This window comes from Ranitomeya variabilis, chromosome 6 (assembly GCF_051348905.1).
Source record: "Ranitomeya variabilis isolate aRanVar5 chromosome 6, aRanVar5.hap1, whole genome shotgun sequence".
NCBI lineage: Eukaryota > Metazoa > Chordata > Amphibia > Anura > Dendrobatidae > Ranitomeya > Ranitomeya variabilis.
The window spans coordinates 387909287-387932634 of record NC_135237.1 but is presented as its reverse complement, the minus strand read 5'-3'; positions in this window follow the sequence as shown (position 1 = coordinate 387932634).

Here is a 23348-nt window from a genome sequence, read left to right as displayed (position 1 = left end):
TATATAGTAATTAGATGATGCTAGAGAGATTACAGAGTGTATTCCATTTGTTGGTGAACTTCAAAGCAAATATTCAATTTTCTTCACGTACCACCAAAGATGTCCATGTTATTAAAGTAATGTTCATTTACTGCATAAACATATTGGAAAGTTCAATACAAGAGACACTTTTTTGCCATTCTAGCTGATAAATGATAGTACTGCGTAGGGGGGCAGCTCTTGACTAAGAATTCTTAAATAAAACATCTAGAAATAGTTTTTCCAAAAAGCCAAATATTGACTATACTAAAATAAAATTATAGCTAAAAGATCTTTGTATTTCATTTGTTTATCAGTGTGGAGTAAAAATTGTTTCTTAAAAAACTATTTTTTTACAAGATGAAGACACTGCAAAGTATGTGCCATTACAATACAATATAAAACAGCATCATAAAATTAATCTTGTTGCCTCTTCCAATGTTCCTTTGGTATGTTTCCTTGAAATATTAGCATTAGCTTCAGACTTTCATGAAGGCACAAGTAACGCTTGCAAAGCTCATTGGCACAACAAATCAAATCTCTTTTATACACAAGTATGTAACAAACATTGACTATATGGTATTGTACCCTCTTTCCTCGCTTTCTTATCTTAGGAAAACAAAAAAAAGATGAAAGACACCATATGAAATTGCAAAAATAGGAATTGATTTCTAAGAATTGCATTTAATTTTCCTTACACAATAGATTTGTATTTTCATTACAAGCCATCTTTGTTCTATGAAAAGAATAGATGGTTGTTTAAGTCAATTCTTTGAAATTAAAAATAAAATAAAGAAACTTTATTATGTAATGAAAAACAAAATAGTATAAAAACGTGGTATGGTTTATCTTGTTACAAAAAAAGTATATGTTATTAAACATTCATAACTTGTAGTTGCTAGTGATTGGATAATATGCCACAATTTAAATTAAGTAGCTTGCTCAAATTTGAACAGGAAATTCTACTTTTATTGAAATTATTCCATATAAGTCAAATATGACTTATGCTGAGTGGTCCCTAGAGATGCTTGTAAATAATAAACATAAGGTAAAAAATTAAAACTCATCTCTCTACGACCTTCCCCTTGTCTGTGAAGCTCACTGCAGGTAACATGTCTTCTTCACATGATGTGTCCTGTGGGGTCATCAGCTCTTCTCATGCCTACTAGGCCTTACAATGTTAAAATGTAAAAAAACACAAGTACACAGGCAGAGATGCTTACCTGTCCAAGGCCTCCAAACAATTGCACTAACCAAGGTGCAGCGGACCCAAGTTAAGATGGCAGATACACAGGTGCAATAATACCGATAAGGCAGCCACCCTACAATCAGGAATTGTCCGCTTGGTGCACCTATGCAAACAAATAGTCTGTATGTGGAATGTTCACACAGAAATGCAAAGTATATGGCTCAAAGCCTATTAATGATGCCATATAGCCGGCTAACCATAATGCATCCTGTGTGAACAGAGGCCACAGTATACAGAGCCATCTAGGGCCCAGCCGCACTGTATATTTTTCCAGGGTGTGGCTGGGCCCTAGATGGCTCTGTATACTGTGGCCTCTGTTCACACAGATTGCATTATGGTTAGCCCGCTTTATGGTGGTGATATCCCCCTCCTGCATTTAAAATGCAGCTGGGTTTTGTGTTTGCATCTATATGGGAAGGTAGGATCCTGATGTAATTAAAAATGCCTGAGGCTGAGGGGTTCAGTGCTCAGTTAGAGAGATAATGCATGCAAATATCAAAAGACTGACCGTCACTTCCAAAATGAAATCAGGTGTGAACAGGTGCTTACTAAGAGTAGCCATCTCCATATACAACTAAACAAATAAAGGTGCACTCTGTAATGCTATAGCATGCAAACATAAAATATTAAAATTGAATTGCATTACTGCCCTAATAATTAGGTAGGTCCCAGCAATGAGAATCACCTTATCGTGGCTGCCGGATACGCATGAATTGGCCAATTTGTGTGCTAAGTATTCTCAATTTTTAATATTTTCTAGTGCAGTACACATACACACTTTTCTCCTGCTAGCTGCCCCTGCTACAGCGTAATACAGCCCCCCAAATAAATAGTCTTTATGCCTATCAGGGCTGTAGTTTATCTTATTAGATCATGTGATTGATGGGACTGATCAAAGCAGCACAACTTGGATGCCTGAATATAATAGACAGTTCTTCGATGTGGATTATCAACAAAACAGAAATGACAGAAAATACCATTTAGGATTTTCCTGTGTTTCTATCTTTGTTTTTTCTGTTCAGTGGCCAGTGTGAATGTGCACTTACACACTGTATGCACACCAGTTTATATCCCAGTTCATTTTTAGCAGCATAACAATGTAGACAACAGTCAAGTCCGGAAGACCAAGAGATAGTAAAGCTGGTTTAATTATCATCCATTGGTGCATGGAATTCTACACTGTTCAATGGCTGACTCATTTTGAAAATAGGTTTCCATGGTTCTTGTCCACTTTGATGTGACAAATGCAATGGTCATGCGGAATACCCTCTATGATAGGAAACTGAAGAATGGACATGACAGTATTCTAGGCTAGTTCGTTCCTTTATCCATGTTCACTTTAACATGCTTCTCCTCCTTTCCCTTCTCCTTCTTTTCATCCCCCAAATTCAGCTGCATGTCACATAGACCTTAACAGTCCCTAAGACATGCACGGCAACAATGACAAGATGCAAAATTGTGTTTTTCTTCAATCCCCTCTTCCATGCTGATGAGTGTTTTTTCAAGGATAAATATTAGGATTATAAAGCTCATTCTACATGTGACCCTACTGACAAGTTTGGATGCCTTGTCAAAGACACAAATTGCTCGTTAGCTGCCATTGTCAGATTTCAAAGCTACCACACTCCAATTTGACTGCTACATAGTGTCCTCTGACACTGCTTTACACTGTTAGTACAAATACTGCAAATGTACAGCATCAAATTCCAGCAGGTTGCAACATCACAAACCAGATGGAGCTCTTGAAGACTGTTGTGCAATGTCATGAGGGCTTACTTTGTCAATCAAGACATGATGAAATGGGCTTAACATTTTCCTGCCATAGCCACCAGCATTCTCAAAATTGTATATTTGTAAAAGAAATCTTGCACTATTAGGCCAGGGTCAGACCTAGCGTACAAAACTACGGTCAGTTTTTTACGGCCAAGATACACAGAAAAGTTCCCTGATCAGTGTTCCGTATGTAATCCGTTGGCAAGGTGTGGCAGTGTATTTTGCACATGTCATCCTCCGTATGTAATCGGTATGACATCCATACTGCGTTTTTTTCTCGCAACCTTCCAAAATGGACATTTAATGGTTTTGAGGCTTGAAAATAATTTAAATCATCATCAGCAACCCTATTTATTGCCTCTACAACAGGTGGCAAACTCCAATCTGGCCATTTTGTTGCTGTGCTTCTGTTCATGTGTTGGTGGCTCTTTGGCAACATGTCTGACCTACTGCATTTCACCCCAACTGAGCGTGTGTTATATAACTGGGTGTTGTCTCGTCACTTTGGGCAGCCATACCCAGCGATAGTGGATCCGAGGAGGAGGAGAAGAATGTGGGTCCATCCGCTTTTGAGGCAACGCATCGCTAAAGGCCATTCTCACCAGCTATATGCATCTCTGCGGACACATCCAGACAAATTTTTCCCGTACTGTTGCATGAGTATTGCTTCCTTTGATGTTTTGTTGGAGACAGTGCAACCTGGAATAACATTTCAGAACACCAGGATGCGGAAATGTATATCCGAAGGAGCGTCTTCTCCTTACTTTACGGTATGTATTCCTCATCCTCATATACTCTTTGTTGATGATGTTTTTCAAATATAAATGTGTTATTTAGTTTTGCTTAGCAGCTAAAGTAAATTGATTAATATTGTATGTTAAAAATAAACTAAAATCTTAGTTAGAATATGTAGTTAATGTTAAATTCGCATAGCCAGTGTTTAATTTTTGAAGGTACTGGTTGTTAGGAGTCGAGTTCCCGCTGCTGCACAGGGGGTCTCCCATTCTGCATGGGCCGCAGTGGAGCCTGCTCAGCAGAGACGTCAGTCCCAGCGTCTCACTGAGTCTATTACTGTGCAAAGGGTTACTGCTCTCTCCAGGCTCTGCTATTGTACCCTGCACTGATCTGCGGTGACCAGGCTTTTCTGGGACTAAGTCCTGCTTTGCACACACTGAGCATGCCCAGGGTAAGATCTCTCAGTGGAGATCAAGGGTCACATGCTCAGGTATTGCTGCAACTTCCATTGGTCCTCCAGGAAGGTCCTGTACCTGATCAAGTTCTGTGGCAGCCTTCCATTGGTCCTTCTTGGAAGGTCCTGTAGGTGCTGCAGCTATATAAGGTTCTCATGACCGCATGGCCATGTGCTAGTGTCAAATATGTACGAGCTCAGAACCAGTGTGGTTGTGTGTGTGGTCAGGGACCCAGCTGAAATAAGCCCCTAGTCCATCGAGGACAGGGAGATGCTAGCCATGAAGTTGGCTTTCTCAGAATGGAGACATCTCTTGGAGGGAGCTCACTTTCCCTTTCAGGTTTTCACTGACCACGAAAACTTGCTATATCTACAGACGGCCCAGCAGCTGAATTTTCGCCAGGCTAGATGTTCCCTGTTCTTCTCCCGGTTTCATTTTACTCTTCCTTTTCTCTCCGGGGTGAAGAACATTCACGCTGACACTCTCTCCCGCTCCGTAGTGTCATCTGAGGAGGAGGAGGGGGAGCCTCGGCTTTGTGTCCCTTCTGAGAGCCTGAGAATTGTAGCTCCGATTTCGCTAGAGTCTGTGCCCCCGGGCAAGACTTTCGTGCCAGCAAATTTGCGACCGGAGGTTCTCTCTTGGGCTCACTCGTCCAGAGTGGTTGGGCATTTTGGGACCAAAAGGACATCCGAGCTTTTGGCGAGAACGTACTGGTGGCCTCATATGGCCCGTGATGTTTGGGACTATATTAGGGCGTGCATTTCCTGCACCCAGAATCGGTCTCCTCGGCAATGGCCTGCTGGGTTGCTTTACCCCCTACCGGTGGCAGACAGGCCTTGGGAAATGGTCAGGATGGACTTTGTGGTGGGCTTACCCAAGTCATGTAGCTGCACCGTTATCTGGGTTGTCACCGATCATTTCTCTAAGATGGTGCACTTGGTGCCACTTCCACGGTTACCTTTTGCACGGGCCTTGGCAGCGTTATTCATATGCCTGATAAAATTGTCAGCAACCGGGGTCCACAGTTCGCGTCTTGCTTTTGGAGAGAGCTTTGCCGTTTACTCAGCATAGAGTTGAATCTCTCCTCTGCATACCATCCCGAGACGAATGGGTTGGTAGAGAGGACCAACCAGACTCTGGTGACATACTTGCAACATTTTGTCTCTGCTGGGAAGGATGATTGGGCATCTTTGCTACCTTGGGTGGAATTTGCCTTGAACAACGCCGTAGCCGATTCCACTGGGCAGACTCCTTTTCTCCTTAATTACGGCCAGCATCCGCTTGTCCCTGTGCCCATGCCCATGTCATCCACCGATTGTAGGGTGGCAGACTGGGCGGTGGAGGCACGTGACATCTGGAACCACACACAGGATGCCATCCGGGCCTCCAAGGAGAGAATGAGGGTTTCTGCTGATACACACCGGCGCCCCGCTCCGACCTTTGCTCCTGGCGACTTAGTGTGGCTCTCCGCCAGTAACATCAGGCTGCGAGTTGAGTCCACTAAGTTTGCGCCTCGCTACATTGGCCCGTTCAGGGTTCTGGAACAGGTCAACCCTGTGGTCTACTGTTTGGCTGTGCCTCCACGCCTTGGTATCACCGACACTTTTCATGTTTCCCTCTTAAAGCCCATTCATTTGTCCCGGTTTTCTGAGTCATCTGCCGGGACATCGGGTTCATCCTCGGATGAGTTTGAGGTGAATGCTATTGTGGGGTGCCAGGTGGTACGTGGCAAGAAATTTTATCTGGTGGACTGGAAGGGTCACGGTCCAGAAGATAGAACCTGGGAACCTGTGGAGCACATTCGGGCTCCGCTGCTCATTGCAGCTTTTGAGCGTATTGAGGCTCAGGGAGGGGGGCCCTAGGAGGGGGGGTAATGTTAGGAGTCGAGTTCCCGCTGCTGCATAGGGGGAATCTTGAGCCGTGTCTGCTGCGGTCTCCCATTCTGCATCGGCCACAGTGGAGCCTGCTCAGCGGAGACGTCGGTCCCAGCGTCTCACTGAGTCTGACACTGTGCAAAGGGTTACTGCTGCCTCTCCAGGCTCTGCTATTGCACCCTGCACTGATCTGCGGCGAGCAGGCTTTTCTGGGACTAAGTCCTGCTTTGCACACACTGAGCATGCCCAGGGTAAGATCTCTCAGTGGAGATCAAGGGTCACATGCTCAGGTACTGCAGCAACTTCCATTGGTCCTCCAGGAAGGTCCTGTACCTGATCAAGTTCTGTGGCAGCCTTTCTTTGGTCCTTCTTGGAATGTCCTGTAGGTGCTGCAGCTATATAAGGTTCGCATGACCGCAAAGCCATGCGCTAGTGTCAAATATGTACGAGCTCAGCACCAGTGTGGTTGTGTGTGTGGTCAGGGACCCAGCTGAAATAAGCACCTAGAATGCTGGCACCTCCGGCGAGGAGTTTGTGTGAATTCAGGGCTGGCTAATAGCTGATAGAATTCCGGCTCCACCGGAGAGGAGCTGCGTGTTGGTTGGACTGCATGACCATTGTCGGCTCTACACAATAGCTGTGTCTCCTGTGAGCTAAACAGGGCACAGCATTCTCTTTACTATGGGCTCTGTGAAGTAGCAGAGTTTGTTTATTCTAATTTGCTTCACCACCTTACTTAGCAGCAGGTTCTTTCCTGCACGGTGGATCCCGGGTTGCGAACGCACCTATCCCATCTAATAAATATATTCGGTGCATTCCGCCAACCCTAACACTGGTAGCCTTGCTTTTTAGTTCCACACAGTACGTATGATTTTTTCAAAGCATTAAAACCTTGTTATTTTTTGTAATTTTTGTCTGCTTTCAGCTTCCTGACAACTGGCCTTTCTTATGCTGACCTACATATTGAATTTTTAATTGGGAGGTCAACTATCTCCGGTATAGTCCGGGATATGTGTGTTGAAATTTGGTCCAGACTACATGAAATGGTCATGCCAGTGCCCAAGATGGAAGACTGGATGAGGATTGCGTTTGGTTTTCAGGAGCATTGTGATTTCCCTATTTGCATTGGAGCCCATGATGGGAAACACATCCTTGTGCGTAAGCCGCCGAACTCATGGTTCCAATTCTATAATTATAAACAGTATTTTCCTGTAGTGCTGTTAGCTGTGGTTAACAATCACTATAGGTTTATAATTGTAGATATTGGGACCTATGGGAGAACTGGAAACTAGCGTCTTCAATTGTTCCATTATGGATCGGCGGCTGTGTGTTAAGGATCGAGTTCCCTCCTCTGCACAGGGGGAATCTCAGTCCATCTCTGCTGCCGTCTCATATTCTTCTCCTGCTGCAGTGGAGCCTGCTCAGCGGAGACATCGGTCCCAGCGTCTCGCTCAGTCTGACTCTGTGCTAAGAGTTACTGCTGCCTTTCCTGCTTCTGCCATTGGAGTCGGTGCTGGGCAGCGGCGAGCAGACGCTTCTGGGTCTAAGTCCTGCTTTGCTAGTTCGGAGCATGCCCAGAGTAGGATCTCTCAGTGGAGATAGAGGGTCACATGATCTGATACTGCAGCTAAGGTCATTGGCTCCTTCAGGAAGGTCCTGTAGGTGCTCATGCTCTGGTGTAGCTTCTCATTGTTCCTTCTAGGAAGGTCCTGTACGTGCTGCAACTATTTAAGGTTCGCATGACCACACAGCTATGCGCTAGTATTGTTCTTTGTTAAGTGCTTTGCGCCAGTGTGGTCACGAGAGTATGTGTTCAGGGACCCGGCTGAAATAAGCCCCTAGAATGCTGGCACCTCCGGCGAGGAGTTTGTGCTTGAATGTGTTCAGGGACCCGGCTGAAATAAGCCCCTAGAATTCTGGCACCTCCGGCGAGGAGTTTTGTGTGCATGCGTGACCACTGACTGCTCTCTGTGTGGGCAGTTAGCCTGTGCCTCTGTGAAACCTAACAGGGCACAGTGCTTTTCTTTCACGACTACTCGGTGAAGTAACTGAGTTAGTCCATACCGCCATATTGTGCCGCCGTTGCTAGCAGCAGGTACTCCTGCACGGTGGACCCCAGGCTGTGAATGCATCAATATCAATAAAAACATCTCTATTTATTTGGTGCGTTCCACTAGCCGTAACATAATACTAGCGCCAGGGTCTGGCTAGTAAATGGCGGACATTCCGCAAACTTTGCAATATATCCAGCAGCTGGAGGGTAGGTTGGCGGCTCTTGAGAGCTCAACCCCAGCTCTGGATGTTACCACAGTTGCTGTACAGGCTGCTAGCGTGGCTGCAGCTACCTTGTCCACTGCTACCCCTGTTCCGACATTATCTCACCTCCCGCTGCCAGAGACATTTTCTGGAGACAGAAAATCTTGTAGGGGTTTCGTGAGTCAGTGCTCTATTCATCTCGAGCTCCTGGCTGCACGTTTCCCTACTGAGTGGGCTAACGTGGGATTTATTCTGTCTCTCTTGTTGGACAGGGTGTTGGAGTGGGCTACGCCGCTGTGGGAGCATGGCGATCATGTGGTGCAGAGTGCTCCGAGGTTCCTGAGCACTCTGAAACAGGTCTTTTTAGGACCTCAAGTCACCCATGACACGGCGCTCCAACTGCTGGCATTAACTCAGGGTGAGTCCATGGTCAGCCATTTTGCCATCCAATTTCGGACTGTGGCTTCTGAGCTGGAGTGGTCGGATAAAGCCCTTATCCCCATATTTTGGAGGGGCCTGGCTGATCACGTTAAGGATGCTCTGGCCACTAGGGAGATTCCTGCCACACTGGAGGAGTTAATATCGGTCTCTACTTGAATTGACCTCCGTTTTAACGAGCGGAGGTTAGAGCGAGCCCAGTGTAGGCAGAGGTTACGGCTGGCTCCCACCTTAGCCAAACCTCTCAAATCTCCGGTCATGGTACCTGAGTCACATGAGGCCACGGAAGTGTAACAAGTGGGTTCTAAGTCCCGGACAGCTCGTGCACTCCAGGTTTGTCATGTTTGCCAGCAGTCAGGACATCTTGCCACCAGATGTTCTCAGCGGTCGAGGAAACATCAGCGTCTAGTGGTAGTAGGTGGAGGTACACTAGACACGGCGACGTTTGCCTCCAAATTGTCCTTTAAGGGGACAATTATTATTGACTCATCCTCCCACTCGGTAGAGCTCTGCGTGGATTCTGGGGCAGAGGGCAATTTTATGTCTTCTGCCTTCACCCAATGTCACGCAATACCCCTGGTTATGCTTGCTCAACCAGTGACGGTACGAGTGGTGAATGGGTCGACACTGCCCTCACAGATAACACACCAGACCATCCCTTTTACTCTGTCCATATCGCCATCCCATCAGGAGATTATATCTCTGCTCGTCATTCCTGAGGGAATTGATGAGGTCCTGTTGGGGATACCTTGGTTACGGTACCACTCTCCTCATATCGAGTGGTCCTCAGGCAGAATTTTGGGATGGGGTGAATCTTGTGGTGGTAGGTGTCAGAGGGAGTGCGTTCAGGTTGCTACTACAGAGGTACCAGCAGATCTATCCTCTCTCCCCAAGCAGTATTGGTCTTATGCGGACGTGTTCTCCAAAAAGGCGGTGGAGACCCTTCCGCCCCATTGCCCCTATGACGGTCCTATTGATCTCTTGCCTGGTGCTGAGCCTCCTCAGGGTCGAGTTTATCCATTATCTCTCCCGGAGACAGTGGCAATGTCTCAGTACTAGGGTTGAGCGAAACGGGTCGATCATTTTCAAAAGTCGCCGACTTTTGGCTAAGTCGGCGTCTCATGAAACCCGATCCGACCCCTGTGCTTGTCGGCCATGCGGTACGCGACTTTCGCGCCAAAGTCGCGTTTCAATGACGCGAAAAGCGCCATTTCTCAGCCAATGAAGGTGAACGCAGAGTGTGGGCAGCGTGATGACATAGATCCTGGTCCCCACCATCTTAGAGAAGGGCATTGCAGTGATTGGCTTGCTGTCTGCGGCGTCACAGGGGCTATAAAGGGGCGTTCCCGCCGACCGCCATCTTACTGCTGCTGATCTGAGCTTAGGGAGAGGTTGCTGCCGCTTCGTCAGAAGCAGGGAGAGCGTTAGGCAGGGTCCACTAACCACCAAACCGCTTGTGCTGTAGCGATTTCCACTGTCCAACACCACCTTCGGTGTGCAGGAACAGTGGAAGCTATTTTTTTTTTTTTTCCTCAGCGCTGTAGCTCATTGGGCTGCCCTAGAAGGCTCCGTGATAGCTGTATTGCTGTGTGTACGCCACTGTGGAAACCAACTGCTTTTTTCAAAGCACATATCCTCTTGTTCCTTTCTGCACAGCTATCTTTTTTGTTTGTCCACACTTTTTATTTAATTTGTGCATCAGTCCACTCCTATTGCTGCCTGCCATACCTGGCTTAGATTACTGCAGGGAGATAGTAATTGTAGGACAGTCCCTGTTTTTTTTTTTTTTTTTTTGTGGGAGATTAAGATTGGCATTTCTGCTACAGTGCCATCCCTGTGTGTGCCATCTCTCACTGAGTGGGCCATAGAAAGCCTATTTATTTTTTCCGTGATTTGTGTTCTAAATTCTACCTCAACACAAAAACACTACATCAATCAGTGGTAGAAAAATATTGGCCTCAGTCAGGGCTTGTGTGCCACTGCTGTGTGTGCTATCTCTTATTCAGTGGGCTATAGAAAGCCTATTTATTTATTTATTTTTTTTCTTATTATTTGGTTTCTAAAGTCTCCCTGAAAAAAAAAAAAATAAATAAAAAAACAGTGGGAGAGTAATATTGCCCTTTCAGCTTGTGTGCCAGTCTTGACTCCAGGGTGTGCCACCTCTCTCTCTAATTGTGGGCCATAGAAAGCCTTTTTTTTTTTTTTTTTTTTAAATATTAGTGGGTTTCTAAAGTCTCCCTTAAAAAACAAAAAATACATAAAAAAACAGTGGGAGAGTAATATTGCCCTTTCAGCTTGTGTGCCAGTCTTGACTCCTGGGTGTGCCACCTCTCTCTCTCATTCAGTGGGCCATAGAAAGGCTATTTATTTTTTTGGTTTTTTTAATATTATTTGGTTTCTAAAGTCTCCCTGAAAAAAAAAAAAACATAAAAAAACAGTGGGAGAGTAATATTGCCCTTTCAGCTTGTGTGCCAGTCTTGACTCCTGGGTGTGCCACCTCTCTCTCTCATTCAGTGGGCCATAGAAAGGCTATTTATTTTTTTGTTTTTTTTAATATTATTTGGTTTCTAAAGTCTCCCTTAAAAAACAAAAAATACATAAAAAAACAGTGGGAGAGTAATATTGCCCTTTCAGCTTGTGTGCCAGTCTTGACTCCTGGGTGTGCCACCTCTCTCTCTCATTCAGTGGGCCATAGAAAGCCTTTTTTTTTTTAAATATTATTGGGTTTCTAAAGTCTCCCTTAAAAAACAAAAAATACATAAAAAAACAGTGGGAGAGTAATATTGCCCTTTCAGCTTGTGTGCCAGTCTTGACTCCTGGGTGTGCCACCTCTCTCTCTCATTCAGTGGGCCATAGAAAGGCTATTTATTTTTTTGGTTTTTTTAATATTATTTGGTTTCTAAAGTCTCCCTGAAAATAATAAAAAAAAAACTTAAAAAAACAGTGGGAGAGTAATATTGCCCTTTCAGCTTGTGCGCCAGTCTTGACTCCTGGGTGTGCCACCTCTCTCTCTCATTCAGTGGGCCATAGAAAGCCTTTTTTTTTTTTTTTTTTTTAAATATTATTGGGTTTCTAAAGTCTCCCTTAAAAAACAAAAAAAACATAAAAAAACAGTGGGAGAGTAATATTGCCCTTTCAGCTTGTGTGCCAGTCTTGACTCCTGGGTGTGCCACCTCTCTCTCTCATTCAGTGGGCCATAGAAAGGCTATTTATTTTTTTGGTTTTTTTAATATTATTTGGTTTCTAAAGTCTCCCTGAAAATAAAAAATAAAAAACTTAAAAAAACAGTGGGAGAGTAATATTGCCCTTTCAGCTTGTGTGCCAGTCTTGACTCCTGGGTGTGCCACCTCTCTCTCTCATTCAGTGGGCCATAGAAAGGCTATTTATTTTTTTGGTTTTTTTAATATTATTTGGTTTCTAAAGTCTCCCTGAAAATAATAAAAAAAAAACTTAAAAAAACAGTGGGAGAGTAATATTGCCCTTTCAGCTTGTGCGCCAGTCTTGACTCCTGGGTGTGCCACCTCTCTCTCTCATTCAGTGGGCCATAGAAAGGCTATTTATTTTTTTGGTTTTTTTAATATTATTTGGTTTCTAAAGTCTCCCTGAAAATAATAAAAAAAAAACTTAAAAAAACAGTGGGAGAGTAATATTGCCCTTTCAGCTTGTGCGCCAGTCTTGACTCCTGGGTGTGCCACCTCTCTCTCTCTAATTGTGGGCCATAGAAAGCCTTTTTTTTGTTGTTTTTTTTGTTGTTTTTTTTTTAATATTATTTGGTTTCTAAAGTCTCCCTGAGAAAAAAAAATAAATAAATTAGGTGGGAGATTAATATTGACATTAGTGCTTGAGTGACAGTCCTGCGTGTGTGTCATCTCTGTGATTTTGTGCCACAGAAAACAGAGTGTGTAACATTGTGCCTGATTTTCCTTGTGGTCTCACCAACCTGTTAAGGGATATTGAAATCATACTGAAGTTATAGCTCACCGTGTAAGTTGTTTGACAGCAACAAATAAAGTTACTTTGGTTAAGATTTTAAAACAATGAGGAAGTCTGGTGCAAGAGGTCGTCGTGGGCGTTCATTGTCAGCTGGTAATGATGGTAGTGGTAGTGGAGCATCAGGTGGTCGTGGGGATAAAAATATTCCACCTAAGTCTGGAGCTGTGGAGCCAGTTTCGTCGTCAGGCTACACAAGGCCTCGAACGCTCTCTTTTCTGGGAGTAGGAAAACCGCTTTTAAAGGCGGAGCAGCAACAGCAAGTTTTGGCTTACATTGCAGACTCAGCCTCTAGCTCTTTTGCCTCCTCTTCCGAAACTGGTAAATGTAAAAGCAGCGCGTCGCTTGTGGATGTTCACGGTCAGGGACAAGTCGCTTCCTTGTCCTCCTCAGCAAAAACTACAACAAGAGAGAAGGATGCAGCAGGCGACACAACGGGTCACTCCATGGAGCTCTTTACACATACCGTCCCTGGCTTAGAAAGTGAAACATTTAACAGGCCATGCCCATTACAAGTATATTCTGACATGGAGTGCACTGATGCCCAGCCACAGCCAGAGTACTATGCTGCTCCTTTGACTCAGACCACCACATTGCCCTCTCAGGGTACAGATCCACAATCAGACCCTGATGAGACTATGTTGCCCCGCCACGAACGCTATACCACCGACCGACACAGTGACACAGACGAAGTTGCACACGAGCTCGAAGAGGAGGTAATAGATGACCCAGTTATTGACCCCGATTGGCAGCCATTGGGGGAACAGGGTGCAGGCGGCAGTAGTTCAGAAGCGGAGGTGGAGGAGGGGCCGCAGCAGGCATCAACATCGCAACAGGTTCCATCTGCCGGGCCCGTATCTGGCACAAAACGCGTGTCAAAGCCAAAACCTGTTGGAGGACAGCGTGGCCATCCGGTTAAAGCTCAGTCTGCAATCCCTGAAAAGGGATCCGAGTCTAGGAAGAGTGCAGTCTGGCATTTTTTTAAACAACATCCAACTGATCAGCGCAAAGTCATCTGTCAAAAATGTTCAACTAGCTTAAGCAGAGGTCAGAATCTGAAAAGTCTAAATACTAGTTGCATGCATAGACACTTAACCACCATGCATTTTCAAGCCTGGACTAACTACCAAACGTCCCTTAAGGTTGTAGCACCCTCGGCCAATGAAGCTAGTCAGCAACGCAACATCCCTTCCGTCACTGTAAGGCCACCATTTTCCGCACCACCGGCAGTATCTGTGCAGGTTTCTTTGCCAGCCAAAAGCAGTCAGGGTCAGGGAATCACCAGTTTTGTAGGAGGAAATATTGCATCTAGGGCACCGGCGGAAACAATACCGTCTCCAACCGTCTCTCAGTCTGCCATGTACACCGGCACACCCGAAAGTTCCACGATCTCCAGCTCTCCAGTCCAACTCACCCTACATGAGACTCTGGTTAGAAAAAGGAAGTACTTATCCTCGCATCCGCGTACACAGGGTTTTAACGCCCACATAGCTAGACTAATCTCGTTAGAGATGATGCCCTACCGGTTAGTTGAAAGCGAAGCTTTCAAAGCCCTGATGGAGTACGCTGAACCACGATACGAGCTACCCAGTCGACACTTTTTTTCCAGAAAAGCCATCCCAGCCCTGCACCAGCATGTTAAACAGCGCATCGTCCATGCACTCAGGCAATCTGTGAGTACAAAGGTGCACCTGACTACAGATGCATGGACCAGTAGGCATGGCCAGGGACGTTATGTGTCCATCACGGCACACTGGGTGAATGTGGTGGATGCAGGGTCCACAGGCGACATCAATTTAGGGACAGTTGTGCCTAGCCCACGGTCTAGGAAACAGTTGGCTGTAGGCGTTCGCACCCCCTCCTCCTCCTCGTCCTCCTGCAGAAGCTACAGCTCTTCCACAGAACGCAGTCTGCCAACCACTCCATCGGCAGATGACACTGTTGCACACCAGTTGTCCCATTATGGGCCAGCTACTGCCAAGCGTCAGCAGGCTGTATTGGCTATGAAGTGTTTGGGCGACAACAGATACACCGCGGAAGTTCTGTCCGAGTTCTTGCAACAAGAAACGCAGTCGTGGCTGGGCACAGTAGATCTTGAGGCAGGCAAGGTAGTGAGTGATAACGGAAGGAATTTCATGGCTGCCATCTCCCTTTCCCAACTGAAACACATTCCTTGCCTGGCTCACACCTTAAACCTGGTGGTGCAGTGCTTATTGAAAACTTATCCTGGGTTCTCCGACCTGCTCCTCAAAGTGCGTGCACTTTGCTCACATATCCGACGTTCGCCTGTACATGCCAGCCGTATGCAGACCTATCAGCGGTCTTTGAACCTTCCCCAGCATCGCCTCATCATAGACGTTGCAACAAGGTGGAACTCAACACTGCACATGCTTCTGAGACTGTGCGAACAGAGGCGTGCTGTTATTTATTTGTGGGAGGATACACGGGCAGGCAGTAGGATGGCAGACATGGAGTTGTCAGGTGTGCAGTGGTCTAAGATACAAGACATGTGTCAAGTCCTTCAGTGTTTTGAGGAATGCACACGGCTGGTTAGTGCAGACAACGCCGTAATAAGCATGAGCATCCCCCTAATGCGTCTGCTGATGCAAAGTTTGACGCACATAAAGGAGCAGGCGTCTGCACCAGAGGAAGAGGAAAGCCTTGATGACAGTCAGCCATTGTCTGGTCAGGGCAGTGTACAGGACGAGGTAGCGGGCGAAGAGGAGGTGGAGGACGAGGAGGATGATGGGGATGAGTATATTTTTAATGCCGAACCTTTCCCGGGGGCACAGGAAATTGGTTGCGTGTCACGGCCGGGTTCTGGTTTTTTGAGGGACACAAGTGACGTAGATTTGCCTGCAACTGCCCCTCAACCAATCACAACCGGAGATTTGACAACTGGAACTTTGGCCCACATGGCGGATTATGCCTTACGTATCCTAAAAAGGGACACACGCATTACGAAAATGATGAACGATGATGATTACTGGTTGGCCTGCCTCCTTGATCCACGCTATAAAGGCAAATTGCAAAATATTATGCCACATGAGAACTTGGAACTAATATTAGCAACCAAACAATCAACTCTTGTTGACCGTTTGCTTCAGGCATTCCCAGCACACAGCGCACGTGATCGTTCTCACACGAGCTCCAGGGGGCAGCAGACTAGGAGTGTTAGGGGTGCACACATCAGAAGTGGCGTTGGACAGAGGGGTTTTCTGACCAGGTTGTGGAGTGATTTTGCTATGACCGCAGACAGGACAGGTACTGCTGCATCAATTGAAAGTGACAGGAGACAACATTTGTCCAGTATGGTTACTAACTATTTTTCATCCCTTATCGATGTTCTCCCTCAACCGTCATTCCCATTTGATTACTGGGCCTCCAAATTAGACACCTGGCCAGAATTGGCAGAATATGCATTGCAGGAGCTTGCTTGCCCGGCAGCAAGTGTCCTATCAGAAAGAGTATTCAGTGCTGCAGGTTCAATATTAACCGAAAAAAGGATTCGTCTGGCTACCCAAAATGTTGACGATCTAACATTCATTAAAATGAACCACAACTGGATTTCGAAATCTTTTGCCCCACCTTGCCCGGCCGACACCTAGCTTTCCTATGAAAAGCTCTTGCCTGTGAATTACTTTTCTAATGTCTAATTTGCTGCAGCTGATTGTACGGCATACGACATGTTTACACCTCCCTAAATGGCAAAACTCCCCACACGGGGCCGTGGTATCGCGACTTGGCGCAAGCACCCGTGAGACTGCTGTTTGTCTGAAGAGGTGGGTGTGCTCGCTTTTGGTTGACGGCATTGCTACTGGGTCCCTCATAGTACAATGTAGTGTCTCTGGCGGTGGCGGTGCGCACCCAACGTCAGACACACCGTTGTAACATGAGGGGCCCTGGGGCGGTCCCGCCGGCCTCAAGAGAGTTCCCCCCTACCCCAGCTCAAAATGTGCTCTACCACGTGCAAAATTATGTCGCACAGCTCCACCAATCTTTAGTCTATTCGCTGACATCATTCAATGTCTGGCACTGACAATACAAATTTGTAGACATCTATGATGCAACTTAAAGTAGTCTGTGTCTGTGTCCTATATTGGCACCATTAAATAGTTACTGCCAAATTACTATGCCAGAAACTCAGTAGATGAGCCCACCCCTGTACCTAAGTATGCCACCTTTTTTTTTGTTTTGGTTGTTTTGCGAGACATTAACATCTATTTATATTTTGGGAGTACTGGGACAGACACTCCTTGCACTACTCCTCCACTCACCACCAAGCTGCCTGTGTATCCATGTAACCGCTGTAAAGCTGCCATGAGCCTATTGTTTGTTATTTTAGGCCTTTGATAGCCTGTCTGCGGTCCCTACTTTAAATACTCCTCCACTCATCACCAGCTGCCTGCCCGTGTATCCATGTAACCGCTGTAAAACTGCCATGAGCCTATTGTTTGTTATTTTAGGCCTTTGATAGCCTGTCTGCGGTCCCTACTTTAAATACTCCTCCACTCACCACCAAGCTGCCTGTGTATCCATGTAACCGCTGTAAAACTGCCATGAGCCTATTGTTTGTTATTTTAGGCCTTTGATAGCCTGTCTGCGGTCACTACTTTAAATACTCCTCCACTCATCACCAGCTGCCTGCCCGTGTATCCATGTAACCGCTGTAAAACTGCCATGAGCCTATTGTTTGTTATTTTAGGCCTTTGATAGCCTGTCTGCGGTCCCTACTTTAAATACTCCTCCACTCATCACCAGCTGCCTGCCCGTGTATCCATGTAACCGCTGTAAAACTGCCATGAGCCTATTGTTTGTTATTTTAGGCCTTTGATAGCCTGTCTGCGGTCCCTACTTTAAATACTCCTCCACTCACCACCAAGCTGCCTGTGTATCCATGTAACCGCTGTAAAACTGCCATGAGCCTATTGTTTGTTATTTTAGGCCTTTGATAGCCTGTCTGCGGTCCCTACTTTAAATACTCCTCCACTCATCACCAGCTGCCTGTGTATCCATGTAACCGCTGTAAAACTGCCATGAGCCTATTGTTTGTTATTTTAGGCCTTTGATAGCCTGTCTGCGGTCCCTACTTTAAATACTCCTCCACTCATCACCAGCTGCCTGCCCGTGTATCCATGTAACCGCTGTAAAACTGCCATGAGCCTATTGTTTGTTATTTTAGGCCTTTGATAGCCTGTCTGCGGTCCCTACTTTAAATACTCCTCCACTCATCACCAGCTGCCTGCCCGTGTATCCATGTAACCGCTGTAAAACTGCCATGAGCCTATTGTTTGTTATTTTAGGCCTTTGATAGCCTGTCTGCGGTCCCTACTTTAAATACTCCTCCACTCATCACCAGCTGCCTGTGTATCCATGTAACCGCTGTAAAACTGCCATGAGCCTATTGTTTGTTATTTTAGGCCTTTGATAGCCTGTCTGCGGTCCCTACTTTAAATACTCCTCCACTCATCACCAGCTGCCTGCCCGTGTATCCATGTAACCGCTGTAAAACTGCCATGAGCCTATTGTTTGTTATTTTAGGCCTTTGATAGCCTGTCTGCGGTCCCTACTTTAAATACTCCTCCACTCATCACCAGCTGCCTGCCCGTGTATCCATGTAACCGCTGTAAAACTGCCATGAGCCTATTGTTTGTTATTTTAGGCCTTTGATAGCCTGTCTGCGGTCCCTACTTTAAATACTCCTCCACTCATCACCAGCTGCCTGCCCGTGTATCCATGTAACCGCTGTAAAACTGCCATGAGCCTATTGTTTGTTATTTTAGGCCTTTGATAGCCTGTCTGCGGTCCCTACTTTAAATACTCCTCCACTCATCACCAGCTGCCTGCCCGTGTATCCATGTAACCGCTGTAAAACTGCCATGAGCCTATTGTTTGTTATTTTAGGCCTTTGATAGCCTGTCTGCGGTCCCTACTTTAAATACTCCTCCACTCATCACCAGCTGCCTGCCTGTGTATCCATGTAACCGCTGTAAAACTGCCATGAGCCTATTGTTTGTTATTTTAGGCCTTTGATAGCCTGTCTGCGGTCCCTACTTTAAATACTCCTCCACTCATCACCAGCTGCCTGCCCGTGTATCCATGTAACCGCTGTAAAACTGCCATGAGCCTATTGTTTGTTATTTTAGGCCTTTGATAGCCTGTCTGCGGTCCCTACTTTAAATACTCCTCCACTCATCACCAGCTGCCTGCCCGTGTATCCATGTAACCGCTGTAAAACTGCCATGAGCCTATTGTTTGTTATTTTAGGCCTTTGATAGCCTGTCTGCGGTCCCTACTTTAAATACTCCTCCACTCACCACCAAGCTGCCTGTGTATCCATGTAACCGCTGTAAAACTGCCATGAGCCTATTGTTTGTTATTTTAGGCCTTTGATAGCCTGTCTGCGGTCCCTACTTTAAATACTCCTCCACTCATCACCAGCTGCCTGCCCGTGTATCCATGTAACCGCTGTAAAACTGCCATGAGCCTATTGTTTGTTATTTTAGGCCTTTGATAGCCTGTCTGCGGTCCCTCCTTCCACTAGGCCTCCACTGACCAGACCACTGCTGCCCGTGTACCCCTGGAACCAATTTTAAAGTGCCTACAGCCAGCCCATTTTATTGTGTTAGGCCTTCGAAGCCTGTCTGCGGTCCCTCCTTCCACTAGGCCTCCACTGACCAGACCACTGCTGCCCGTGTACCCCTGGAACCAATTTTAAAGTGCCTACAGCCAGTCCATTTTATTGTGTTAGGCCTTCGAAGCCTGTCTGCGGTCCCTCCTTCCACTAGGCCTCCACTGACCAGACCACTGCTGCCCGTGTACCCCTGGAACCAATTTTAAAGTGCCTACAGCCAGCCCATTTTATTGTGTTAGGCCTTCGAAGCCTGTCTGCGGTCCCTCCTTCCACTAGGCCTCCACTGACCAGACCACTGCTGCCCGTGTACCCCTGGAACCAATTTTAAAGTGCCTACAGCCAGCCCATTTTATTGTGTTAGGCCTTTGAAGCCTGTCTGCGGTCCCTCCTTCCAATAGGCCTACACTGACAAAGGTACACCTGACAACAGACACATGGACATGTAGGCATGGCCACGGAAGGTTACATGTCCTTTGTGGCTCAATGGGTTAATGTATTGGATGCATGGTCCACACAGGGGACAGCCTGCTAAGTCTGTATGCAGTCCCTAATTCAAGTTGTCCTCAACTGAATAAAGCTGAGCTTCTACCTTCTGGCTCTCATTAAGTGTTTTTTAAAAAACAAAATGGTGGTTCCGGCCTACTAACGGTGTCTGCCCCTGCCTGGTGTTGCCCTCAACTGAATAAAGCTGAGCTTCAACCTTCTGGCTCTCATTAAGTGTTTTTTAAAAAACAAAATGGTGGTTAGGGCCTACTAACGGCTTCTGCCCCTCCCTGGTGTTGCCCTCAACTGAATAAAGCTGAGCTTCTACCTTCCGGCTCTGATTAACTGCTGTTTTTAAACAAAATGGTGGTTCCGGCCTACTAACGGTGTCTGCCCCTGCCTGGTGTTGCCCTCAACTGAATAAAGCTGAGCTTCAACCTTCTGGCTCTCATTAAGTGTTTTTTAAAAAACAAAATGGTGGTTAGGGCCTACTAACGGCTTCTGTCCCTCCCTGGTGTTGCCCTCAACTGAATAAAGCTGAGCTTCTACCTTCCGGCTCTGATTAACTGCTGTTTTTAAACACATTGCTGGTTCCGGCCTACTAACGGTGTCTGCCCCTGCCTGGTGTTGCCCTCAACTGAATAAAGCTGAGCTTCAACCTTCTGGCTCTCATTAAGTGTTTTTTAAAAAACAAAATGGTGGTTAGGGCCTACTAACGGCTTCTGCCCCTCCCTGGTGTTGCCCTCAACTGAATAAAGCTGAGCTTCTACCTTCCGGCTCTGATTAACTGCTGTTTTTAAACACATTGCTGGTTCCGGCCTACTAACGGTGTCTGCCCCTGCCTGGTGTTGCCCTCAACTGAATAAAGCTGAGCTTCAACCTTCTGGCTCTCATTAAGTGTTTTTTAAAAAACAAAATGGTGGTTAGGGCCTACTAACGGCTTCTGCCCCTCCCTGGTGTTGCCCTCAACTGAATAAAGCTGAGCTTCTACCTTCCGGCTCTGATTAACTGCTGTTTTTAAACAAAATGGTGGTTCCGGCCTACTAACGGTGTCTGCCCCTGCCTGGTGTTGCCCTCAACTGAATAAAGCTGAGCTTCAACCTTCTGGCTCTCATTAAGTGTTTTTTAAAAAACAAAATGGTGGTTAGGGCCTACTAACGGCTTCTGTCCCTCCCTGGTGTTGCCCTCAACTGAATAAAGCTGAGCTTCTACCTTCCGGCTCTGATTAACTGCTGTTTTTAAACACATTGCTGGTTCCGGCCTACTAACGGTGTCTGCCCCTGCCTGGTGTTGCCCTCAACTGAATAAAGCTGAGCTTCAACCTTCTGGCTCTCATTAAGTGTTTTTTAAAAAACAAAATGGTGGTTAGGGCCTACTAACGGCTTCTGCCCCTCCCTGGTGTTGCCCTCAACTGAATAAAGCTGAGCTTCTACCTTCCGGCTCTGATTAACTGCTGTTTTTAAACAAAATGGTGGTTCCGGCCTACTAACAGTGTCTGCCCCTGCCTGGTGTTGCCCTCAACTGAATAAAGCTGAGCTTCAACCTTCTGGCTCTCATTAAGTGTTTTTTAAAAAACAAAATGGTGGTTAGGGCCTACTAACGGCTTCTGTCCCTCCCTGGTGTTGCCCTCAACTAAATAAAGCTGAGCTTCTACCTTCCGGCTCTGATTAACTGCTGTTTTTAAACACATTGCTGGTTCCGGCCTACTAACGGTGTCTGCCCCTGCCTGGTGTTGCCCTCAACTGAATAAAGCTGAGCTTCAACCTTCTGGCTCTCATTAAGTGTTTTTTAAAAAACAAAATGGTGGTTCCGGCCTACTAACGGTGTCTGCCCCTGCCTGGTGTTGCCCTCAACTGAATAAAGCTGAGCTTCAACCTTCTGGCTCTCATTAAGTGTTTTTTAAAAAACAAAATGGTGGTTAGGGCCTACTAACGGCTTCTGTCCCTCCCTGGTGTTGCCCTCAACTGAATAAAGCTGAGCTTCTACCTTCCGGCTCTGATTAACTGCTGTTTTTAAACACATTGCTGGTTCCGGCCTACTAACGGTGTCTGCCCCTGCCTGGTGTTGCCCTCAACTGAATAAAGCTGAGCTTCAACCTTCTGGCTCTCATTAAGTGTTTTTTAAAAAACAAAATGGTGGTTCCGGCCTACTAACGGTGTCTGCCCCTGCCTGGTGTTGCCCTCAACTGAATAAAGCTGAGCTTCAACCTTCTGGCTCTCATTAAGTGTTTTTTAAAAAACAAAATGGTGTTTAGAGCCTACTAACGGTGTCTGCCCCTCCCTGGTGTTGCCCTCAACTGAATAAAGCTGAGCTTCAACCTTCTGGCTCTCATTAAGTGTTTTTTAAAAAACAAAATGGTGGTTAGGGCCTACTAACGGTGTCTGCCCCTCCCTGGTGTTGTCCTCAACTGAACAAAGCTGAGCTTCCACATTCTGGCTTTCGGCCTATACTATCAGATATTAAACTGCATTTGGCCTACTAGTGTGGTTAGGCCCTTGAAACAGTGTCTGCTGCTCTTGGGTTTGCTACTCCACTGAACAAAGCAATGCCGCCTGTTTAGTCCTGTTACCAATTTTGATCTGCATTTAGCCTACTTTATTCTTTGGCCCTATATCTGTTTCCTCATCATCCTGCCCATTGCCCAGCCACTGCTAGATGAGTCTGCTGGTACATTGACCTAGACCACTACATTCCCCTTGTACTCTACACAGCCAGAATCTGACCCTGCTGAAAGTAAGGTTCCCCTTCCCGCATATTATATCACCTTACACAGGGACAAAGAGGAAGGTGCAGATGAAAGTGCAGGTTCCTTCATCAGGTGGGGGGGCATACTCATTGGCGACGTCACTGGCACAGGGCCACTCAGAGTACGCAAAAGTGTCGCTGCTGGTGGGAGGCGCCCCCGCCATGCAAACACACCGCCGTACTTTGAGGGGCCCTGTGCCAGTGCCAAGGCGAACGAGTGGGCCCCCCCTGCTTGCTCAGGATCACAGCACTTGCAACGTTGAAATACTTACCTCTCCCTGCTCCACCGCCATGACGTAGTCCATGTTTCCTGGGCCCACTAAAACCTTGAACCAGCCCTACCCCCACAACTTTTGCCAAATGACCCCCAATTTCCAGTGCCCAACTATTATTATAAAGTTAATTAAGATTGACAAGCTTCAGAAAACAAGAATGGATGTTTTTGGCAGTAAAATGTGCACTGTAGGTGTTTTCCTGGCCTCCACTCACTGCCGGCTATGCTTCCCCATTGACTTGCATTGGGTTTCGTGTTTCGGTCGATCCCCGACTTTTAGCGATAATCGGCCGACTTCACTCGACTCGACTCTGGACTAAATCGGGTTTCACAAAACCAGACTCGATCTTAAAAAAATGAAAGTCGCTCAACCCTACTCAGTACATTTAAGAGAATCTGGCAAGAGGGTTCATCAGGAAGTCAG